At 38.1% G+C, this 26,320-nt stretch overlaps 1 protein-coding gene across 6 annotated transcripts in view; it reads left to right on the top strand.

Moving 5' to 3' along the window:
• LOC149781212 (G protein-coupled receptor dmsr-1-like) overlaps positions 1 to 26,320 on the top strand; it is a 470,961-nt gene that overhangs the window by 276,913 nt on the left and 167,728 nt on the right. Inside the window, exons 3-4 of one of the 6 annotated variants that reach the window (XM_089935286.1) lie at positions 3,452 to 3,509; positions 11,254 to 11,369. The exons of 1 other annotated variant lie outside the window; for it this stretch is intronic. The gene's annotated coding sequence lies outside the window, so the exon portion shown is untranslated. Of the gene's footprint in view, positions 1 to 3,451; positions 3,510 to 10,533; positions 10,661 to 11,253; positions 11,380 to 26,320 lie in introns of those variants that run through there. 4 more of the 6 variants (XM_089935288.1, XM_089935287.1, XM_089935283.1 and 1 more) reach the window with 4 other exon arrangements.

The following is a 26,320-nucleotide window of genomic DNA, read 5'->3' as shown; positions in this document are numbered from 1 at the left end:
CCTGCTTTAGTGACCTTTAATATTGACTAACTTCGACCATTTGTTGAGCCTTTAAAGGTAAATTCGACACGTGAGCCGACCAGAGCAATTTCAGCTGTAAACGGACCATGAACTTACGTAATTTATTTATTCGGGTCCTGTGTTGTGGTTTTATTGAACCAATAAGCAAAACTACCAGCCATTGTGCGTTTGGTCACAATCCTTTTTTGATAAAGACGAAGATTCCTTCCTTACTGACAAATTATGTAAGATCATTTTTCAGGTGTTTTAATGTAATAGGTATTTCATTCTGTATGAAAGCCATTTATTTATATTCGTATATACGAGTCCTCTTTGTGGTTCTATTAAACCAGTAAGTAAATAACACAACCAGCCATTTTGTGTTTGGTCACAATCTTCTATTTGATAAAACAAAGTTTGATCTCTTTTAAACATCGTCCAAGTCACTACCATATGGATTTCTTGTTTAGCCATAACCATATTTTAATAATTTATTTACGTGCAGTTGTTGTCTTATTCATGTCAAAGCCATATTTATGACAAAGTCATATTTGTGACAAAGTCATGTTTATGAGAAAGTCATATTTGTGACAAAGTCATATTTGTGACAACGTCATATTTATGTCAAAGCCGTACTTATGACAAAGTCATATTTGTGACAAAGTCATATTTGTGACAAAGTCATATTTATGACAGTCATATGTGTGACAAGGTCATATTTGTGACAACGTCATATTTATGTCAAAGCCGTATTATGACAAAGTCATATTTGTGACAGTCATATTTGTGACAAAGTCATATTTTTGACAAAGCCATATTTATGACAAAGTCATATTTGTTACAAAGCCATATTTATGACAATGCTAGTCTAGCAATATTTCGCGGAAAGTCTTAAATTAATTATATGTCAAAATCGCTTTTATAAAGATTTCATTAGCTATATAAAGCATGATTATATCTCGTCAAAAATATTTAATCCACGCAAATGACAAAGGTTAAGTATGGACAAAGCCCGGAAAATGTGAACGTGCGTAAAACTAAAAGACTTTTACTTCATTCGTTGTGTTCACTTGATTCGGATGTGTATAGTATTTTCAGTTTTAATGAATAGACGATATTGATAAATTGCAATATGTCATTCTTTAGCATAAAATGACAACTAAGTATATTAGCACTTTAATGTATTAAGTAGAATAACCTTGCATACTACAGATTCTTTGTTACACGCGTTTCGTTCCGCAAGGAATGCTTTGCTATGTCCCTTCTGGGCTTAATCATTTGGTCATGACGTCACATAGGAAGTGTGCAGGGAATTAAAATATTGGATTTATTTGAAATATGCTGTAAGAGATCCATTAATATTACAGTTCAATTGTACACGAACATGTTCCTAACCAATTAGATTATATTCGTGTCTTCTTGTGAGGACTCTCATTCTTTCTCGCTTTTGTTTAAGACTTAAAAAATTTCAATATGTATTTTAATCCTGACAGTTGTTTCGAATTTAGATTAGAGTAAGTTGGAGTAAATCATTAATTGTACTGTATTAAAAGTAATCCATTTAAAATAGTGAACAAGATGTATGGTCGATAACTGACCTTTTGGACAGCACAGTGTTCTTGAAACGTTTGGCTGGATCCTATGTTATAACAAAGACGTTGTAGTGTTGGTATATGTAAGAATCACTCTTAAAAGCCATATGACAAAGATAAGTGCGTGCTATGGCTGCTAACGATTGTGATAATGTATTATGCGCAATTATATTGATCCTTTAAAAGTAGTCGAGTTACTTTTCAGAGCTTACTTGCACTTGTATGCTAGATTAACTAAGTAATAGTATCACATTTTGATTCTGCAATTATTTATCTGAAACTAATAATAAATTCTGAAGTATATATTGTACAATTAATGCTTACAGCATAAAGACTATCAAGTGATCCAATTACTACACTGGTTTTGTACATTAGAAATTTAAATATTTATAAATTTTCTGAGCAAATCTTCACTTCATAGTTGATTGTGTAACATATTAACTAAAGGATATCTTCCAAACTTTCCAAAAGCAAGGTTTGAAATCAATCAGTGATTACTTCCTATACGCTTTAGTTGTTCTTGTTTTCCTTTTTCCGTTACAATGTCATAGGAATGCAAGCATGGCTGAATCGGGATTCGAAACGCAGATAGGCAGAATAGCACAGACGCATCAAGAAAATAAGAAAATGCATAAGGAGGAAAGACGTTATCTTCAGCAATGAAAACAAATATTCACTATTTTTGATTACAGCGATTTTGCAGAGCCAAAATGTATTTATAGGGATAGAGAGTACACAGTAAAGGACTAAATGTAAACATGCGCAGACGTGTCTGACATGTACAAAATACTATACGGGTCGACTGTAAACTTTAATTACCATTTAGTTTAAAAGGGAAAGGGAAACTTACAAACGCTGCAAGGGTTACTCAACACTTTATGAATTGATCGCAACTTTCATGATAGAATATATTTTGTTCAAGTGCACTGGATCCAGCAAGGGATCATATGTGTCAGGGAATTATTAATATATACAGAGAGAGAGAGAGAGAGAGAGAGAGAGAGAGAACTGTACATGTACACAAACAGAACGGAAAGTGCTATACCTGGATTCTGTAGAAGAATGCTTGATATAGTCGGCAGCATTAATATTTTAATACAAATCTGTTAACGACCAGGTCCAATACCTAACTAGTTTTATTATATAAATCGGCTAAAACAGATACACTTGTATAGTTGTTATTCTTACCCTCTTTGTTAATCTTGTATTATAAGTTCTTCTCTATCTTCTTACCGTAACGAAGCGATGCATTCTGTTGCTATCATCAATATCAAATTAGGAGTCTTTTCTCAGCCTTTAAATAGCGTCCGTCTATGATCTCCACGAGGCTTCAGCAGAAGCTATCAAATCATAAGATTATGGCCAGTAACCAGCACGCATATTCAACAATTAAATGAAGATTATCCTTGACCATTAACTAACATCACTCGCATTTTATTATTGTATTTGGTACTAATAAGTGTTTAATCCAGGTCATATGGTCTCTACTTTATATTCAACCTAACTGACATGTTATTGTTTTACATTTATAGTGGAAAGGCAATATTAATATAGAACAAGCTTATATAATCCTTAGTGACCGTCAAACTTTCGTATGCGCCAGGAGGTAATATAATTACCGACAAAGGATAGTGTTGAAATGGTTCACCTTGTCATCACGTCATTTAATTCACTGCTTACAACGTGCACAAATCGTTTCATAATTTGATTTCGTATGACGGAAAAAGTGGCTTTATGTCCAGAGAGACTATTGATCAACTTAAACATGACGAGTGATTACAGTGAATGTGCAGACTGAGATTGTAGAGCTATCAGTAAGGATGCACAGGAAAATGTATTAATATAGATTTTATTTACAGTAGTTCTTGCATCAACAAAGGGAACGAATACACCAGAAGATTCACTGAACATTCCAAAGTAAGTAACTTTTACATGTATGACTTTTTCCCTAATTAAGATTTATCTATGGACTTTCAACATGAAACGAACTCAAGACTTCTCGCTGGGACCTATAGCATCAGTTACTTTCATAACTGATCTTGTAGACATACTTTAAATTTATCTACCGGCCTGAATGATCACATACCTATGCAATTAGGATGATCACTTTCACTAACACAGTTGTAATAACGTTTTGTCTTGGTCCTTAAATTCATTTTTTTCAACTTATTTCAATCAAGTTTCGCAATGCCGTGTTTATTAATCATTGAACTTATTATTTCAATGTTTGCAGTTTTTTTTCTACCTTTAATTAATACTAAGAAACATGTAAATTTCTTCTTGAGAAATGAAAGTCAACCTTATTAAATGCGTGAACGGGAAACATCATGCGATGGTGGGTAGTCAGTTTTGGTAAGAGTCAATTCATATAATCTTTAATTCATGTTACGTTGCCAAGTTTAAGAGATTCTTAAAGAAGATCATAGATTCATAGGACAGACATACATTGTGATTTGCTAATTGTGAACACAAATAAAACGTACATCGATGCAGTGGTGCAACGTAAATGAAGGAATCTCTAGAGCCTTAAATGGTTTAGAATTCAGTCGCATATAAAATTAGAACAGTAATCGTTATATTACCCCCGTTAAGTTTCTAATTATCTCAAAACTAGATAGAGATACTAATTAACCTTTGAGCCAGAGTTATACACCTGAATCAGTATATCACCATAATGACCGCTTTCGTAAAGCAGGATGTCGCATGACGTCATTGGTAAGGAAAGAACGTGCTAAAGAATTGGTGGCTATAATACTAACTGTATGCCTTTCTTTCTTTTAGACTGAAAGGCTTGTGTGTCTGCTACTTAATTTGTCATTAGAGTACAATGTAGAACTTGTATCTTTGTTAATTTCAACATTTCGGAATAATTGTGTCTTTACATTTATACGTTTGCATTATTTTTAAACAGTGGAAAGCATATATGAATTGAAATACACTGTTATGTTATTTAGGCTGATAGTGTGCCTTTCAAATATAAAACTTAATTACTAATACGTGATCCGTATATTAGTACTTCGTGCAATGTCATCATAGGAAAGAGTAATGAAGCAAAACTTCTAAATTAGCTTCCAGCTTATTAGAATTTCTAGACGTTTAGTTTAATAGGGTTTTTTCTCGAGTTTTTATTTTGTTTTGTTCGGGGTGTTGGGTATTTTTGTTGTTTTGTTCTTTTGTTGGAGGTGGTGGTCTTTTAAACGCTGCTAAATGGGCTTTAAGAAAATTATAAACCGAATAGAATTCACGATGATAATTGCAATAACATGCCGATCCCCCACTTTAATTTATAAAGGTCCTAAGAATGTTTATTCGGCTGTTTATTACAGTTATGCTTTCAAAAGTGCTTATTAAATGAATTTGGAAGATATTTTCACGTTAATGAATTTCGTAAGACCCCAAGAGATTTCAGCATTACTGAGGCGCATCACTAGTGATAAATTCGCAGCTTAATTATTTGTATTCTAATTTATCTTTCTTGCTCGCCTTGGTCCAACCGCATCAAATGCGAAGTTCCTTGTGGGAATTTATGCAATTTTAAGTAGATTTCGCAAACATCCTTGCATGAGTGAAGCTGAGTCATCGATAAAATGCGAAGTTCCGTTTGGGAATTTATGCAATTTTAAGTGGATTTCGCAACATCCTTGCATGAGTGAAGCTGAGTCATCGATTAAATGCGACGTTCCGTGTGGGAATTTATGTAATTTTAAGTGGATTTTGCAAACATCCTTGCATGAGTGAAGCTGAGTCATCGATTATGCAGTGTAATAAGTCAATGGTGTTTGTGAACAAAAATATCAAGCCGATGAAATAGAAAATTGGTCTGCTGATGTAAATAATTGAAAGTTAACATACTACTTGAAATAAATATGGACCGTTTGTGTTCATTATGGCATGACGTGTGCTTTAAAAGGATATCTATTTCATTTTAAGCCTAACTGCTTTATGCGCACTTATTTCTATTAACGCATCAGCCACATACACATTGCCGTTATATACTGTTACAACATTAATATTTTCATTGATTGTAGCAAATTGTCGACTCTTAAAGCCGCTGATGGGTCTGGTTTAATTCAGTAATTTCAACGCGCTGGCTTTTTTGACAAAGATGGGGGAATAATCAGATAGGAAAATAAATGCAGAACCCGCTGTTAACAAGTCATATTGTCATGTATATTTAGCTTGTATTGTCTGCTTGTCTTTTTGTAAGTTATAAATATATGTTTACCTGGATTGGAGTTCAATATCTGGCCTTGATTATGACCATAGAAGGTTCTAGATGCGAACTTGTTTTCATTTTGGGGTAATTTTCAATTAAGCTGATTGAGTTTTTTTTTTCAAAGAGTGGGGATGTATATTAGAATGGGATTAACAAGATTAGTCATTCAACCTTTAATTTCAGTGTGTAGGAGTATTTACTTTTGTGTTCAGATATAATTTGAGTTCATTAATTTATTTTAAACATTATTTAATCAAATTAATAAGTGGTCATTAACTTTTGGACTGCAGCACTAATTTCGATAAACTGAGGACTCAGTCAAAGACATTCTACATTATATTATTGTGAAAAATCAAGACTATTGGTACATATGCGCATACAAGACTACTGCTAAATCAGCGCATTAATGATTGAAATTTATTCAGAACACCATTTTAATTCATTTCGAACACTATACGGTAGGCCTTGCGAAAGAACCGTTCGGATTATATACGATTTAGTTATCAATGATATAAGTTCATTTTAAATTTTCTCTTTGTATTCTCTGAAAATAAATTACTTGTTGAATTTTACAAAACATGTTGGTTTCTATTCTTTCTGTTACTTAGTTTAAGACCAAATAATCGTAACAATAGTCTTCACTAAATATTTATGTATAACGTCACGCATCTTGAGAACGTTAATTACGAGTATTCGTTGATAGAGTCCCCCTGCGGATTCATTGTTGGGGAGTAGACCCAACGCGTCCTCAGTTGATCTTATAAACGGCAACCGATGGTATGCAACATGTTTGCCGTGGGCTGCATACCGTGTCGTTGGAGGAGAGAATCCTGGTACCTGAGTACAGAAGAGGCCTAAGACACTTGAAAGCGCCCATAATAATATCTGACCTTTGTGAACTCAAAACTTCTTCAATAAATACTCTCGTTGTTTGAGTAAAGTTAATGAAATTGCATCCCTCTATCATAGTCATATCTGTCTAAATGCAGACGATTTGAAATATGGAGACATAGACACGGCATTGCACCATCAAAAGCCATTTCAAAAAACAAAGTCTCAGTATTTTAAGCCGAAATAGAAGTCATACTTAAAGTTTTAAACGATATTGAGACCTCTCAATAAACAAGTTACATAATCTTTCCGGATAGTTTTTCCACACTAAAAGCCCTTCAGAATCTTATAGCCAAGACCTTCTTAAGATCCCAATCTAGAAGCATGTTGTTCTAATGCACTCTTGGAAAAGTATTCTGTACTGTTAGCTAACTAGTCATCTTGACGTAATAGTAATATTGGGCCAGATAACGCAGCAAAAGCTGACTTGCAGTCACCCGTCTCGAAATAGAACTTTCCATATAATGACTTCAGATATTGTATAAATCAGCTTGTTCGTCGAACTTGGCAAATATGCAGAATAAAAACAACACAAACCTAATAACACAATCCGCTATTGGTAAGTGGTATCCCTCATAAAAAACAAATTAAAACAAATCGGAAAGATGACATGATATGGTGTCGATGACGTATCAGACTTATTTAACTCACTCGTACTTACCTCAACCGGTATCCTGCAGGTGAAGCACATTCTTATAGAGTAAGCCCATGTGGTCATTGTGAGGTTAATTTCTCTAAGAAACTGAAGGAGAATGTACCAGCTGGGAAAATCTTAGACTCTCTTAAGAGACTGCGGTTTCTGGAAGACATTTTAATCATGTTTTAAGGATTTTACATGTTTTACTTTTATCTCTTATTTTAAACAAATAGTGTACATGTTATATGTTATATTGTACTAAATGTTATATTTCTTTTGATGTGCTTCACTTACTATTTTTTTCTTTCCTCTCAAATTAGTTACATCTTTCGAACTAAACATTTTGCTGCCCTTATGATGTTTTGGGTTGAACGCCATTTTCAGCACATGACTATGCAAGGCGGCTAGTGTGTATGGTAAAACAAGAACACGGAAAAAACCGGGAAGAACCACCAGCTTATGGGAAGCTAATGTCAAGCTTTCTCACACACCCACATTGGTCCAGCTCAAGATTCGAACCGAAGCGAAAAGAGACGAGATGTCAGTGATCTGTATAGGCGAGCGCCTAATATAACTCGGTCACCCGGGGCAACTAGCCTTTTGTTGGCACGAAATCGCCATATTTATAATGAGACACCGTAAACAACTACATATATCAAGAAGAATGGTAACGGTAAATAACGCACAACCAAACTAAAATTGAGATCTCACAATTTGAAATTTTAAACAAAGATTAGTTTAGTTCGTTATTGACTCACTTATCTATAATTACTTCTTCGTTCAGGTACAACTTGTTATGGGCACTGTTAATAAAGAGACAATGAATTATCGGGACATAATTTGGCATGCATTATTATTTACTGGTCAAAACAAACCAGATTGGAATTGCAGTATCCTAGTCCAAAGCAACAAGACGCAATATCCACAAGTTTGAAATAATGCATCTTTTAGATCCATAAATATGAAATGTTGTATATTCACCACTGTGTGGGCTTATTTTGTGACTTGTTTGTCTTGTATGTTTGCCAAAGCCAAAGTTCCTGTTAGAGTAGCATAATGTTAAAATACAAAACGTGGTTTCCAGTATTTGTTGTCAGTGTGTATTAATATATATATATATATATATATATATATATATATATATATATATATATATATATATATATATATATATATATATATATATATATATATATATATATATATGTATGTATGTATGTATGTATGTATGTATGTATGTATGTAAATGTGTGTGTGAGAGAGAGAGAGAGGGAGGAAGCGAGAAAGACAAAAAAATTAATTTTAGGGTCAAAGTTAAATGAATTTGATCTTTTAGTATTTTCATAAAAGGATTGGAAGTTGCGATAGCTTACAGATGTACTTGTTCAGGCGTGATTTTGCTTTCATTCTTGTCTTCAATGAATATTATCGTGAAATATACTAGAATGTTTCTATCTTTAATGCCACCGTAACGGTTCCGCAGGCGGTAACCATCGTTTTTCTTTCCGTATCATATTAATGCGAACTATACAAAGGGAAATGGGAAAATAACCCATAGAAACAGGAAAATGGTTTATAAAAATGTAACGTTTTTAATCTGGAATATAAATCCAAATTTACATAATTCAACATGCCCATCTTGCCATATTTAACCGAGATTTTCTGGTTACAGGACTTGGTACCAATGCAGGCGAGATTATAGTCTTTAAACTGCGTATGTGTCATATTATCTGGAATTAATAAAATGACACTGCCGTCATTGGCATCGGATATAATCAAAGTTTATAAGCGTAATTCATTTTCTTTCAGTATGTCAGCTAATTCTTTTCGATTGCTTTCAATCGTTGTTAACACTGCCCACGGAATAATCAATCCCATAGGTGTTTCATGGAAGCTTCAGTCTTTTTTGTCTTTCTTTTTTTTTTGACCGCCATTTTCCAATTATATTTCCTATGTGATATTTAATAACATCCTCTATCTCGGATGAGTTCATGCTAGTTTCAAAGGATTGCAGTGAACACACAGGAGATACGGTGCATACTTTTAATGCCTGCGTGTAAACTTGGGGAAGGTCATGATTACAATATTGTTCAAATATGTCTTACGAGAAAAAAGATAAAGCAGTCATCCTGTAAAAATACATACCTCTTAAATTACTTATATCCTCAACAGATATTTATGACTTTCAAGCTTAAGATCTAACCTCATAAAATGCGGTATTATTTAAAGCTATCATCACGAATGATCAATAACTTCTTTCTTATCATCTGAAGTTATAGTTCAAACTCAAATCTATAATCCATTTATTTAATGGCAAAGGGTTGTAGCCCTCAAGCGATAGATACCATGATTTGGTGCAATTGTTAACCGTCTACTTTCCGTAATTCACCGCTGATACTAGTTATCTGCTAAGTGACAAGGAAACATAGCTCACTTGGGCTAATGAAGTTTTAAAATCTTAAATAGCCTACTTGGACTAATGTGTGGGGTTTTTTTTGCACTCTTAAATAGCCCACTAGGGCTAGTACTATTTAACTGTTTTACACTCTTAAATAGCCCACTAGTACTAATATTATTTTACACTCTTAAATAGCCCACGTGGGCAAAAGTATTTTAAACTCTGAAATAGTTCACTTGGACTAATGTTATTGTTTGCACTCTTAAATAGCCCACTAGGGCTAGTACTATTTTACTATTTTACACTCATAAATAGCCCACTTGTGTTTATGTTATTTTTACACTCTTAAATAGCTCACTGGGGCTAATAATATTTTCTGATCTCAGTCATCTAGGCTGTTATTTCACACTATTAAATGGCGCATTAGGTTAATGTTTTTCATTGCAATCGTGCCGAATAAAAATAAAGCTGTTTAGTCCTTGTTTTAAATACCCACATATCATTACGCTATTACCGCTGGTCCAACCAACTTTGTATGTGGAGTTATGCTCAAGTTTCACAGCATCACCACATTGACGTCTTTCAATACACAAAATAACCAACAACATAGAAAATGTTGTTAGTTGAGGCGAACCGCAATGGGCATAATAAAGGTATTTTTCTTGGCACGTAGTTACATGGATAAAGACTGTCTGCTCTTCACACATAATTTATGCTAGCCATAATTAAATAGTGCTCTGTGCTGAAGTCACATTCAGAGCGACGTGCCGATTCTTACATTTCATCGAAATTATATTTCGTTCAGCATTGCGATATATAACAGGGGCATATGGAGCAGGGTCCAGTCTCACCTTTGCTGTGGAACAATTATTTAAAGAAATAATACGTCGAGCGAGCTGGATTTTTTTAATAGGTATTCTTTAAGCGTAAGTCGGATCAATTATATATATATATATATAAAGATTCTAACAGGTACCTTGATACGCAGTAATATATATCTTTGTATCCATCATGTTGTTTGCTTTTAATTAAGTTCTGCTCGTTCGTGTTATGGATGGATATCGCACACTGAGTAGAATTTTGTGAATTTTCTTTCCCTACAAGTACCACTTCCTTTTCATCTTAATCTATTTAATCTGATCCATTAATTTGTACATAGCATGCATCAATAGATCACCACTTTCTCTCCTACTAATTGTTTACTCCAAAATAAATTGGGGCTGGTGGCCGAATGGTCTGGTTCGCCTTTACCTGGCACTGCAATCTTACGTCTACCTATTGGGTTCGAGTCTCCGATTCGGTCAAAGTCGGTAGGTGAGAAGGTTTGCCAGTAACTTCCCGGTGCTTTCTCCGCCAAGTATACCGGTCGCGTTGTTTAGTGTAATATGTGCAAACAAATGACGTTAACCCCAGAATATACAATAGCAAAAACAAGATAAATTGGAGTCTGCATTTGTCTTCATCAATTTAGTAACACATTACTCATTTTTAACAAGTAGTATGCCTTTATCTTTGTTAGATAATCACGGATCTTCTGCTGCATTTCTGGGATACACTTTCTGAAAGAAAGGGGATCTAAGAGAAGTGGCGTTTCCTACGAACTGCGCCATACAAAGGACCCATTTTGGTGTGAAGGTAACATAAAGTGAGAATGCACTAATTTTAAACCTTTTTTACATGGGGACAATATATGACTGTCATAGATAGTTTATGAATGTCATTAAGGATTTTACATTTGTATTGTTCATTGACCCAGTGTTCTTTTTTATCATATCAATGAAAAGCTTATACAGAGATTGCTCATACATGTAGTATTCGGGCGTGTTTGAGCTTGAACAGAAATTTGACTTATATGGCTGAAATGAAATTGATAGTGCCTATGCACACGATGAGCTGAGATCAAATGTACTAAACTTACAGGACCCTACAAGTGTTCTAATTTTAGAAGAACCGATATATAAAAAAAAGCGATTGCGATATGACCTTTCTGCACTAATCTGAAAACACTTTGGTGCATGTAAATCTTGATGTCAAGCGAAGTATTGTTGCCATATGCACCATGATGACAACTTCGTCCTATATATATATATATATATATATATATATATATATATATATATATATATATATATATATATATATATATATATATATATGTGTGTGTGTGTGTGTGTGTGTGTGTGTGTGTGTGTGTGTGTGTGTATTCGATTTTTGAAGTCGTGTCATTGTATATTGGAATTACAACACTTTCTGTCTGATGATGCAAGAGACTGGGCTACAAACGTTATTTCATTTCTTTCAAAGACATAAAAATTTAAGACTTTTTATATTTTGATGATTTTAGGGTATTTTGTGATTATCACATATTGGTGTCAAAATAAGAGTATCCCCGGGTGATGATGGTAGCATCCCAGTGCATTATAATGAATGACGTTATTTATAACGGTTTCTGTTGCCAAGTTTTCACTGGGCAAATATTTATTGTACGAATTCCCTGTGCACATGACTTCACGTTAGGGAATGTGAACGTACTATTATTGAATGAATTGAAAGCTATTGTGCCACTGAAAAATCTTATCCAAGATATAACAGTAAAGGGACTTGTTGAATATATAATCAGCGTTTTGTTGTTTCCCTCTTTATGTTTGAATCGAACGAGACGATTTCAGGCATTTCAGTCATGTTTTCCACATACAGATGCGCATAAATGCAATCAAGTGGAGTTAAGACTGACTATAGGCAGTTTTCTATTGAAGAAGTTAGTGAACTCTTCACATCCGTTCACAGAGTGTCCGCTACAAAATGTAGTGCAGCACCCATTGCAATTATTCACAGTGTATTCTTTTCACTGACATAAATGAGATAAAAAAAGACCCGTATGATTTAAGCAGGAAAGTTGGTTTAAGTGAAGAAAGTTGAGCACTAAAAGCACTGCATGGTTATCTTTATCAGTAAACGCAGAGTCATTCAGTCACCGACGAATATATTGACATTAGTGGGGGGAAATTAGGCTAAATGACAAATCAACACGAGGTAATTCAATTATTTGAAGTTATTTACGTTTGGTCAAATAATCACTATGCTTTAATTAACATTCATACTAATCATACAGTCATTTTGTTCCACCACCTCTCTATCCCCTTTCCGTTGTTTGGTTTTTCTGGAAATGTCACCATCAGTCATAGGTCCATAGCTCCAGAGACATTGTTGTATGCCATAAGCGAAAATCAGCTACGCTCATTGTGACACTGACGTTAGCACGTAGCTTCCGTAGATGGTTGAGATAGAGAGACATAGAGAAAAACTGAGGAAACACTGTTAAGCAGCGGGGGGGGGGGCGAATCGGACATTTTGTCCAATCGTTATTTTGCTTAATTATTACTTTCTGCACTCAACGGATCCGGTGTAGTCAGCGCCTGGTAAAAAAAAAACGACGACGGTCCATCCTACACGACGCTGACGTCATTTGGTTTAATTAACACCTTCTGCGCGCCGATCCCCAGCGTCGTCAGCGTCCGGTAAGCACATCGACGACCGCGTCGATGTCATCGCCCCCCCTGCTGCTAAGTGGTTATTTACAATGAGGGTCTTTATGATCTTACAAACAGAGTGATCACTAACTCCTCCTCCTGTAGATCAATTAGGTTATTTGACTGATCGGTGAGTTTAAAATTAATTCTCGTTAAAAACCGATCATGGCATCGCATATAGACCGGATTAATCGGATTCTCAACGATTAAATATCCCGGAGGGGCTGTTGGTGAAAATGAATAAAGGATATATCCCTGTTGAGCTTGATTTGATTGATTGGTATCCACCTGGTAACTCCCTTCGATAGCATCACACACTAGATTAATTGCTATCACCGATGCGATATTTACGTTGTATGGAGCAATATGCCTACCATCATCTCCGTTATCGTGTCTGAGGATATGAGTTGATGAACTGATAAAATCATTAAGAGACTTTCTTAGTTCTGGCGCGTTGTATCCTGGAAACTTGAAATCAGGTAAATCGGCTTCTGTGATATTATACTCGGTTAGGAATTTTTGTTTATTATCATCGCTGCTATCGGATATTACTTTAACGATTCGTTCATTGATATATTCCATGTCTGATATAAGTTGATTTAACATCTCAACGTGTTTTTGTGCTTTTGTCTCTCGTAGCTGTTCTAGTTGTAATTGGTAATAATGATTAATTTCGGCAAACATATCAGTGATATTCTTTAAACTAATTACGAATGTGGTGTGCAATTTAGGAGTTTCCCCATGCTGAAAATACCATTGCATGTTATTCCTGTCTTGAAATGCAAATATACTGGGTAATAACGCGTTTTTCATATTATACAATTTATTTTGATAATTGGGATTAATCTCATGATACGATTGCTTGTCCGCGGGGGTTTTATGAGGTGGATTCTCAGGCCATCCTAGTATGGTTCTTATTGAACTGTTATAAATATCAACCATATACCCCGGTGTGCTCATTTCAATCGTCGACGATAACGTCGGTTCATGAACCGTAATAGCGATTTTTGATTCCTTTCCTGTGATCGATTTTATCCTGCGTTGAAATTCTTTATTGATTTGTTCTATTTGGTATGACCCAGTTGGTATTGTAATCTCCTTCCAGTCTGGGGTCCCATCGGGTTTATTTGTCCGTGTAAAAACTAGCGAGTTATTAGGTTGTTGTCCGTTAAATGCGTCCGCTCGAATATTAGGCCAACTGTGATATACTCGCAATTTTGCCAGCGCTGTTTCCTTCACTGGAACCGGCGATGGGAAGTTCACACTAAATTCGGGTTTCGTTGACGTTATCGATATCATATTTGTTTGTACCGGAGTGGTATTCTCCGCGATCCGCTGAAGCAACTGAAACCCTTCGGGGTTCAGTGACATTATTATTATTCGTTGTCTTTAGTGTCTAATTTCAACAACCAGGTGGTTCCGGCTTCCAGTTGAAAATCCTCGATTTTTGACATCGCGGAGCTATACAACTGGACCATCGTGGAGAATTCAACATCGGATACGAACAAATTATCAATCGATAACGAGATCAACCCGGATAATTTCGAGTATGCGTCGGATACTATTTGATGTTTTACTGTATACTCGTTGAGTTTTTTCTGAAAACACGATGATATCTTCCTAGTGATTGCGTTGGCGACTCCAGCAATTGTTGTCATCGCGGAGACGGCGATTGGAACAGCGATCGGGGCTATCGTGGTTACCGTGGATAAAATAACACCGGCGCCAGCTACTATACCCGACATCGAGTACACGACCGCGTCGATGGCGGTTATTTTTCGGCGGTATTTTTTTATTTTTGCACGGTATTGTTCGGAAAGCGTTTTCAAGTTCGCGGAAAATTCTTTTGCGGTATCGAATCGATATTGATGTGACGTCGGTGATACCTCTGATTCAATTACCTTGGTGGTCATTTTTATTTTAAAAGAGCTAATGTTTTTAATTACTTAGATCCGCTACAAATTCCACATACCATGTAATGTTTGCCCCGGCTAGATTTCTATCAACGGCATAAATTGTAAACTGTTCAGTTGCGTTCTTGTCTATAATTGTTGATATTGTATTGTTAAACCCGGATGAACTCGACGATAATATATTAAACTGCATCATTGAAACCAGTGTCAATCGATAAATGCCCTTAACAGTTGCGGTGATATTTACTGTATTCTGTGCAGGAGTCCAATCGAATGATCCATGCCGAATCGTGTATACTGTGTTGATGATGTTCTCATGAGGGGTTTTTATTTTTTCGAGTTGCTCTGTTATTCTCGGTAGTTTTTCTTTAATCGCTTCAACATCAGTTATAACTATTCCTACTCCCCGCCAACTCGCGTCTATATTATTCTTGTTCGCTGCAACATTAGTTTTGATTGTTTCTATTTCCCGTGTATTCTCGGTTATACTTTTTTTGTTCGCTGCAACATCAAGTTTGATTGTTCCTATTTCATATGTATGTACGTCTATACCTTTTTTGTTCGCTGCAACATCAGTTTTAATTAATCCTATTCCCCGCCAATACGCGTCTACATTTTTTTTGTTCGCTTCAATATCAGTTTTGATTGTTTCTATTTCCTGTGTATGCGCGTCCGCATTCTTTTTGTTCGTTTCAATATCAGTTTTGATTGTTCCTATTTCCTGTGTATGCGCGTCCATATTATTTATGATCGTTGTAACATCAGTTTTGATTGTTTCTATTTTCCGTCCATGCGAGTCTACATTATTTATGATCGTTGCAACATTAGCACCGATTATTTCTATTTCCCGTTCATGCACGTCTACACTCCTTTTGTTCGCTGCAACATCAGTTTTGATTGTTTTTATTTCCTGTCCATACGCAGTGATATCATTTATAGTTATTGTAATCTCATCCGGCTTGGTATTTTTTTTACCAAAGAATTTATCAAAGTTGTCATCGATCCTGTTAACATTTTTTCGCAACTGGGGTAAATTGGCCGACATCGCCATAAGCTCCGAAATAGCATTTTTTATTATTACAAGATTTGGTTCGTCTGCCGTCGGGGGTCCCCGAAAAAAACTATCGACAATGTGTTTCACATCGTCTAAATGCGTTAGCGCCAAACTGAACCGTTCTTCATGCAAGTTACATTCACTACGTAAACCTTTTAACGAATTTGACATGGTTATATAATTGTCGCCAAGTGTACTTATTTTTCCATTTATCGTCAAGATGGATTCACCCGGTTTGAGTCGTCCGTCGCTGGTATACAGCGCGATAGTGTCCTCGGCGGCATCACGCTGTCGTTTTAAAACATCATTCAGTGACACATTACCGGATTTCAATTTACCCTGGCGATCTTGAAATACAACTATTTCGCCCGGGTCAACACTGGTTAAATTCAACATATCAGCGATTTCATCCTCAATTAGTTTTTTTATGTCGGCGGCGGCCGTTTCCGTGGATTCTTTCAGCGCCGAAACCCGTCGTCCCCAAATATCAATCATTATTATCTAATGTAATTGTCTCTAAATTTCCCACTAGTGTATTCGTTTACAACCACATGAGGTGGTTTCCGCGATGATGAAATCGCCGCGAGTACGTTCAATACCTCACGGCCACATATCGGTGGGTCGCTTAATCGCTGTGTTGGCAGCGTGGAATAAAAAACCCGGGCTGAACACGCCCGGGTTGAACACGCCCGGACATACCGCATGAACTCTTTCGGCGGAGCTAACCCGTATGAATCAAAATAGACGATCGCACGCGGATCAATCGCGTATGCAACCCAATGAGTTCCCGCTCCGGAGGACCCATCGAGGTTAATTATGCCGGTTTCAATATTCCTTGGTGCCGCCGGTAATTGATCCCTCATAAAAACACCTCTGAAGTTTTTTATCGCTAGCGCGTTTGCGGCGTCTATTAAATCAAAATTAGACATTGGAGTCATAGACTCTTGCGTTAATAAACGGTTCCCGGTAGTCTTAGACCCTTTCCCGAGTACCATGAATACGGGGTTCCCGGTAGTCTTAGACCCTTTCCGGCCACGGGTCGTTTTTTTTTGTAGCCTTTCCCGGTTGCCTTCTTCAATGCCATTCCCGCCGCGGTACCAAGGGCTCCTAACGCTGCCGCCTTAGCCACTGCTGGGGCCGCCGCGGCAATCAATGCCGGAATCGCAGCTAACAGCGGAAATATCCCACCGGTCTTTTCCATGTTTTTAATTGCTGCGGCTGAAAAATCTATTTGAACACCCTTTTTATTCTTCATCGCATCATTGAAATGTTTTATTTGACGCGCCGTCAACGATATCTTATGATTACCGCCCGCCATCTGCGACGGCTTCAGCGTTATTGTGGTTCCACATTGTTTAGCCGACTTTGATCGTAATTTCTTGACTTGACCATCAGTCAACTCTACACTGACGACACTATACGACATTTATTGTAAACGCGTTTTGTGCTTTCAATTACATGTTTTCCACTGGCGCATCAACGATTCTCATTCGTCCACCAACACCTTCTAGCAGCATTGATTTATCGCTGAGAATGACAGCAACCGCTCTATAATTGGCACCAGCCGGGGCTATACGAGCTCGGAAGTGTATATCAACGACGGATTGTCTCGTTAAATCAAGATGTTCCAACGAAAAATAATAAATCGGATACAGGTTTTTAAAATCAAGTTGTGATATTTGCAAACCAGTGTCGACGTTTTGATCACGACCCATATACGACAGCAATCGATGATACACACGTGCGATATGGTTGTCGCCGTAATTAAGCTGTATATCCTCGGATGGTTCCTGTTGTCCGTTTATTCTCAGCGAAACATCCCTGACTCCTAATTGATCAAATATCATATGGCTGCGTTCTTGACTGCCCAATCGTTCCCTATTCTGTAGCGCTATGAATATATGACGCGGGGCTGAAACACCCTGTTTTGATGCCAGGTGCCATGTAAACGTATCGGCGACGTTATCCTCTTTAGCATCAGTTGTTACCGCTAGCCAACTCAACAACGATTTTCCTCCCTGTTCCATAAATGCTAACAATCGTGCTTCCGTGGTAACTGATGGAGTCAACACCGGCATCCACAATGCCATTTTAGTTAAAATGACTTTACCGGCAGCGACGCCAGCAGCATGCCATATTGCATTGTTATCATCGCCCCTTCGAGTCAGCGCGATTGTATGCTTAGCCCCATAGATAACCTTCCTGACATTTCTGCAGAATCCAAATATGTGATGGAGTGGAATCGCGCATGAAAACTGTCGGCGTGGTCTTTGCAACATCCCTACTCGTGTTGCGAATCCCATACTGTAATTATCGTTAAGACTTTTTATAATATTGAAATTAGCGCCTGGTCTTGCTCTGCGGTCTGGATTGGCTGCTTCAGCCTGTGGGTCAACTGCGGTATCTCTTTCCGCCAGCACGTTGATGTACTGAAGATGGTCAGCGTTATCGGTGGAGTCCTTTGCGAACATTATAGATGGGCCCGCCGATCTTGTATAATCATCCGAGTATCTCGCCAACTCAATTATCGTCGTTGCAACATCAACCTCGCGTTCTATTGATTCAATTTCTCGCCCGTCAATAAGATATCTGGCGCTCTCAAATAACGCCATGATACCGTTGTTGACGAAGCCAACTCGAACACGATGGTCATCTGCGTATGGTGCATTATCGGCGGCATTTGTCACGAGTTCTCCCTCGATTTCGATAAACGCTTCACACGGCAGAAAGTATTTACTGGTATCTTGGACTTGAAGTTCAATTCGCGATCGTAGGTCAGGTTGCGCTGCATAATAAGAATAATATTGATAATCACGGACAGAATCATCCCTGTGCACTGGGGCGTCCATATCAAACGCGGGATCAGCGGTACGCGCAAACATTCTATTATTTATCATGTTGATGTTTTCAATTGCGATTTTTTCGTCGTAGACCACTTCCCGCTATCGCGTTCATGAGCGCGTTGGTTGCCGCATCGGCGGATGGCGAAGTCGCCAAGGACGGAGTCGTCGCCAAAGACTGAGTCGTCGCCAACGACTCTAATTTTTCTTCCACGGCGTTATTTATTACTTTACTGACATTTGCAGGCATCACTATCGTTGATGGCATCTGTTTTCTTTTTGAGAATCTCTTGGATTTCACCAATGACATTAGTTTGTTCCGCGCGGCTGAAAGCGCCTTTCCGGCAACATCTCCAATGGCACTAATACCCTTATCACGAATAACATCAATAGCCTTCATTCCTAATTGTTTGGCTAACGGCGCTACTTTTGGAGCCATTCTTGTAAATAACCCCGCAATGGTGCTACCGAGACCATCTCCATAGTACACGCGGTAAACAGGCAATCGCGAGTTTACCACGTAGACTAGTACTGGTTTATCATGGTTGTAGTGTATGATCATCCTTATTAAAAACACCAGTTTTCCAATTAATCATCCACGAGCTCGTCTATGAGCGTTCGATATGCATTAATGTCCATGATACCGCCTGTAAATAACCGCTTGCAAATATCAGCGGCCTCATTGATTATTTCCGTAGAGTTATTTCCGGCTCGTTTTCCTCCGATTAGTACTTCCAGCCGTGATATATCACTGAGAACACTATTAGGGCAGGTAACGCCGTAGGATTCTTTACCAACAGGGTATCCTTTTCCTTTTTTTGGTGTTCTACTCTTAACTTTCTCGAGGAATTCATCGTAATCGGAATCACCACGATGTGGTAATGCGTCTCTATGTTTACTCGCTAAATACACTATTCTTGCCCAGTTCTCCGTCGAGGTTATTTTTTTCTTGTAACCTTCATTGATATACTCATCTCGAATGCTCTTAGTTGATGTTGTAGCGACAAAATTAACTAATTCTTCATCGTCGTCGATGTCTCTAATTTGATCTATTGCGGACTTTTTAAGAACATTACGGGGTATATTTCCCTCTTTCTTTTTTTCTTTCGATGTTTCTTCGGGTGTTTCTTCGGGTATTTCTTCTTCTGGTTCTTTCGCAGTAGCACCTAATTCTTCGTCGTCGGCCATTGTAACATAAGGTTCTTGTGGTTCGGTTATAGCGAGTGGTGGTGGCCTCCGTGTTGTAGCAGCCGCTATTTTTGCAGGGAGTGTTTCTAAAGACCTTTTTGTTTGTTTTGTCTCCGCCGCTATCTTTTCAAGCGCACCAAGAACGGGTACAGTTGCCGCCGTAACATCCTTAGTCGCTTTAGTTACCGGGGCAAATAACTGTTCACTTCCAACAGCAAAATCAGTTTGCATTTGTTGTCGCGTTTGAAGTTTCTCTCTCACTCTGTCTCGTAACGGTATAAACTTTTTAAGCGCTGCTAGCCGCTCTCTGGCTAGCCGAGTAGTAAGTGATTCACCTACCATTATTGTAAATTGATCCGCAATTTTCTAATTTTCCGCCGAGTGTACCATCGGGGGCTCCACGGAGTTTTCGTCTATAATCCTTCTAATGTTTTTGATCTTACTAGAAATCTCCCGGCGTCGTTCATAAACACGTCCGAGTTTTTTTCGTATTATTTCAACGGCAGTGAATAGTTCAATGAATGCATTTGCGTCATTGTGGTACAGGTTCTCATTAATCGTATGTTGTAATCGTTTTATAAAAAAGTACTCGCGGGCCAGGGTAAAACGCCCCCGTTTCGACTGTTCGTTAATAATCTCATAATCGGATAATATTTTTTCACTGTCGAGACCATCAGATAATTCAATTCCTTGATTTTTTAATTTTGAAATCTCAGTTAATATATTATTGATGTCTTGGGAATCCATATTCTTATAAACATCTTATTTCTAATATCAAAAATTTTAATAAAATTTAAGTTAAAATTTAATAAAATTTAAGTTTAATAAAATTATTCGGGTCATTTTTGACCCCGTTTTTTGTATGGACAGTACAATGCCGTAAATCTCCACTCGAGTGTTGTGGCAGATTACAGGCATACATGGACAGTACAATGCCGTAAATCTCCACTCGAGTGTTGTGGCAGATTACAGGCATACATGGACAGTACAATGCCGTAAATCTCCACTCGAGTGTTGTGGCAGATTACAGGCATACACATATACTTAATTAAGGACATTCACATCTTGGAACCCCAAACATACATCTCCGGGAGGGAGGCCTAGGGTGACAAACGTCATCGTAGACCGCCCAGAAGATATGCTTGGGGGGACATCACTACATGTACTTAATTAAGGATGAATATATTTACAATGAAATGATTGATGGATGATGGGACGGCACAAGACAGCACAAACATAAAACGGCGGGGCGGAACTCTACGGCCAATTCAACCAATCAAAAGCAACCCAATTAAATTAACCCGGTTGCATGATTGTGAACAAAAGACAACCACACGCCCCGGGTCAAGAGCGTGGGTTAGTTTTGATTAGTTGAATTGGCTTTCGAAAGCCCCAGGCTTATAACGAGTCATCTTATATATAAAATGACTAATACAGCGGAGTCAGTCACAAGGTGTGTGTTAATTTGAATTCCCTTGAATCGTTAAACCCTTAAATACTTATTAATGGTGTTTCACGGCATTTAAATGAAACCAAATACTCAAATAAAACATTAAAAAAAAGAATACAGCTGTTAGATAACAGCGTGTATTTCATTAGTTTTCATCGTAAAATGATTAATTAATCGCAACATTAATTGGACTTCAAGGGACGTAACTCTTGTCATGCGACGCTATCACAAAACGAGTTATCTCCCTTTGATGTTATATATGAAAATCGAATTCTGTGACCCGTCTTTTTTGAGATCGCTGTTTTAGTTATATTCTCCGCAACATCTCGAACTGATTTACTACAAATATCGAAGTATTTACCAGCCGCATTCATAGAGCGAAATATTTTTTCTTCGTGCGTTATTGTATCAAATGACTTTACGGGGTTTTGCCTTTCTCATCCCTCCTGTTTTTCCAAATTTGGAATTTTGACTCGGTGTAACAGCTCTTAGATTACACAGTCTGTTATTTTGAGGACATCCATCAATGTGATCAATAACGAGACCGTCGTTGATCAGTCCGTTAAACGCTTCATACACCATCCTGTGAATAAGACAGATTTTTTTCCCAGCATTAAATCGCAAGTATCCGTGATTATTTACGGTACCAACCGGCTTCTTCAGTCTACAATTTCTAACAACGCCGTCGCGAGATGCCTCGTAATTAACAAACACAGGGTGAGGTCTGAACTCTTGGTCCATTTGTATAATAATACTACTTGTCTAATTCATTATTTGGTTTAATTATAAACCTTTCAATGTAGTCTTGAGGAGTTTTGATGACGGAGTCGGCGGTGGGGTCGATGACGGCGTTTTTAATTCGTTTGTCATAATAGCGTTTTAGTTCCCTGTATCGCTTTCCACCACAATTAATACACAACTGCGATTTTCCTCTTACACCAACGTGGCAAACCAAGCACGGGAGAGGGCCAAAAGAGCCATTACGAACGCTTTGTAAATGATACCCGCAGAATTCACCTCTACATGATTTATTGCACGGGGTTATCGACCCAATCATCAACCATTTGCATTTATTCATTATACTATATTCTTTTATTTAAATACTTGTTGTAATTATATGGATGAGTTTGAGAGATTAGCAGCAATTAAGCCCTGGAAAAATATTAAATTCTATCTCGATAGAGTCCTCAAGGACACACCAAAAGCGTTAATAAACGATAGAACCCTGTTGAATAAAATACGCGATTGTATTAATGAATTCAAGCGTGATGGTGCATCTCATAGTTGGTCAACATTTCGAATTGATGGTGTTGTTGATGCAACCATGAACGACAACCGCGCAGCAATGATAATATCACAACTTGACGGTAAAAAGTATTTCTTCAGAGTAAAATTCATTGTCCGGGTGGAATCAGGTAATTGGATCATACGTGATAAATTTGAACCGGTTCTCAGCGATAAGAAAACAGTCATTGTTAGCCGCGACTCCAAGCCAGGGCTGTTAACCGGAATTGACAGACCATACTATGAACGAGCGTATCCTGAAACAGCAGTTGTCTATGGAATATACCCGTTAAATAAGAAACCTGATATCGGAAAACTGAAACCAATGAAACAGTCAACTGGGATAAATTGTGTAGCAGAACGAATAATAGAGCATTTTACAAATGCATGTCGAGGAAACAAATTGACTGATTTACGACGTAGCAAAATCAACCAGTGGGAACTAACCGTAAAAGAGCGTGGAGCAACCATCAGCGACATAGCGAGATTAGAAACATCGCTGAGATTTCCAATAACCGTTACAACGATAACCGGTGAAGTATTATACGAATCGAAGTATAAATCGAAGGGAGCCCCAATCAAAATTATTGATCATAACGAACACGCATGGACGCCCGCGATCACAATATTTCCACGGGATAGAACAGTAAAGTATATACCCGAAGAATTCCTGGGAGAACAATTCTCCAAGAATGGTTTTCTCGCGGAGAGGAAACTATTTGATGCTATTGCCTACTTGTGTAAAAACAACCCTGTATCAGTGTGGTTACTTTGCAGCGCTGAAAACGATGCGGATACCTTTGATCAGTTTGTAAGACCAAACGGCGAATTATATCGCACTGAAGCATTTCACAACAGGATGAAAAAAACCGCAATGGAATTTGAAGAGCATGATGAACAACTGCTAACAAATTGTTTTACGATTCCATCGGTTGTAGCTCATGTTGCAGCAAGGAAAAATGCGTGGAGACCAACGCGCAAGGAATTTCTGCCGGATGTACAATCCAGTTGTTTGGAATACTATCACGGTGGACTATGGAACACTGAATACAGCCGCGACGCTATGATCTCGGTTGATATGGTTGCCTGTTATCCAGCGAGTTTTCTCGGGTATGGATCCGCCGCTGAGTACTTTAGACGATTTGGACACCCCAGTCATGAAATGACTCGTGTTGCTATTAATGGACCACTGCCTGATTTTGATTTAACCGGATTCGCTCGCATAGTATCATTTGAATTCGCGGCAGGACTCCATCGCTGTTGCTATATTTGGATCGGTAGACACATAGCTGAAAAGAAGTGGTTGCCAATAGCGCTGCTACGGTATATGATTGATTGTAGCATGCTTGTATCGTTGATTGTCAGTGACGCGATTATATCATACCGGGCGCAGACTGAAGTCTGGTTACCAGAACCGGAGCGTCTAGATAGCATAATTGACGAGTCCAGAAAAAACATTGATGCCGACGAGGAATATATCATCGAATGGTCCAGGAGGATATTTAACCAACGAAACCGCGAGGCAAAAGATCTCGGTAGAAGAATAATTGGTAAGTTCACACAAGGTGGAAAAAACCACGACTACAAACGATATTGCTCACGGCTGATTATAGATGACGCAGAATATGATTTCGTAATCAAGGACGCAGTGGCAAAAAATAGATACGTGAACTGCAAAACAGCTCTGCTGTCCAATGGAACAAAGTTGGGTACAGTTGTTACCTACTTTGATGGAGACAGCCCCGCGTATCCGCATTTGAGGGCGTCTATGCTGGGTTATGCCGCTATCAATTTATTCTCGATGATAAATAGATTTCCCGACACCGCGGTTAGAGTAGCCGTTGATTCGTTTTATGTTGACGTAGCGTATAAGGAAAACGTAGCCGAGTTTACTAGTCCGGACGAGAGTTGGGGTACATGGAGAATTAAAAATGAAATACGACGCGATTATTCCCCGTCAGCGGATGTCACCGTTGAGAACGACTACTTACGCGGTGATAAATTGTCAGAATGGTCTGATGCACCATCGTGTTCTGATCCAATTTGTAGACATAAAACAGTTTATTTAAGCGGCTGTGGCGGGTCAGGAAAGACGACTCGGGCAATTGAATTATTTCGAACGCGGGCAAGTATAATCGTGCTTACACCGACCCATAGACTAGCGCGAGAGATAAAACAACGAAATGTTGACGCCGTTACTTATCACAGCTTTTTTCGATACAGCGGCGGTGAGTGGACTCCTGATCGAATGGGTGAAAAATTTATTCCTGAGGTTATCATCTGGGATGAGATATGTACTGTTTCGTTAGATGTTTTACAAATGTTTCTTGATTGGTTGCTGCTCGCGAATACAGCGGTGATCATGTGTGGCGACCATGGCCAACCACCACCATTTGTCGGCGAGGGTCCACATGATTGGTTAAAGGGTTTTGTGGACTATTATGAAGAAACCGATACTGATTACCGGGCACTTGATGAACAACTGCGCGAGGTTAAGAAATTAATCAGATTACAGCCGGATAGAATTCAGTGTGAAATAATCCGCGAGGTGATTCCGGAAACGCCGTTAAATGAATTCTGGGAAACATGGAGACCAAATGATTTGATTGTAGCGAGTAGAAAGATAGTCAGAGACACACTTCAGCGAAAGTTGTTTACGTTGCATAAGGAAAAGTTTCCAACGCGCCCAGTGCCGTTATGTTATAGACCCGCGGACACACGGCGGCAGAACATTGAAGTTGAAATCCCGGCCCCGACAGCGTCAGGGACAAAAAAACAAATTCTCGTGCTGAATGATATCGTGCTCGTTGATATCAGCGTCGTCGAGGACGCGCTACGTGCTGATAAATCCCCGTGGACGCTAGGATACGCAACAACAATACATTCCTCGCAGGGACTGACTATCACGGACACAATTGTTTGGATAGTTGATAATCGCATCGAATGGTCAAATCTAGTCTATCTTGCAGTGTCCAGAGTACGAAGGATAAATCAGCTTCGAAGAATTGTTATTGACGAAGTCAGTGACAAAGCCAGTGACGGAGTCATCGATGCAAGCGTCATTGATAGAAAACTCTCGGGTTACCGCCAACAGGATAAAAAAAAACAGCGGCGTTTTGATATTGATGCCGAATTAATAATTGCGTTACGACAACAACAGAATAATCACTGCGCAAGTTGTAATTGTGTAATGCGCTGGCGTTATTCGGATAAAGACGCTCGCCAATTTACCGTGGACAGAATCGATAACAGTCTCGGTCATGTTAAAAACAATGTGAGGTTGACCTGTCTTGAGTGCAATAGACGCAACGGCGCTAGTTAAGACCA

Source organism: Sinohyriopsis cumingii, chromosome 15, assembly GCF_028554795.1.
Source record: "Sinohyriopsis cumingii isolate HCF-2022 chromosome 15, ASM2855479v2, whole genome shotgun sequence".
Taxonomy (NCBI): domain Eukaryota; kingdom Metazoa; phylum Mollusca; class Bivalvia; order Unionida; family Unionidae; genus Sinohyriopsis; species Sinohyriopsis cumingii.
Note: the sequence above shows the minus strand (reverse complement) of the source record. Positions and strands in the feature narration are given on the sequence as shown.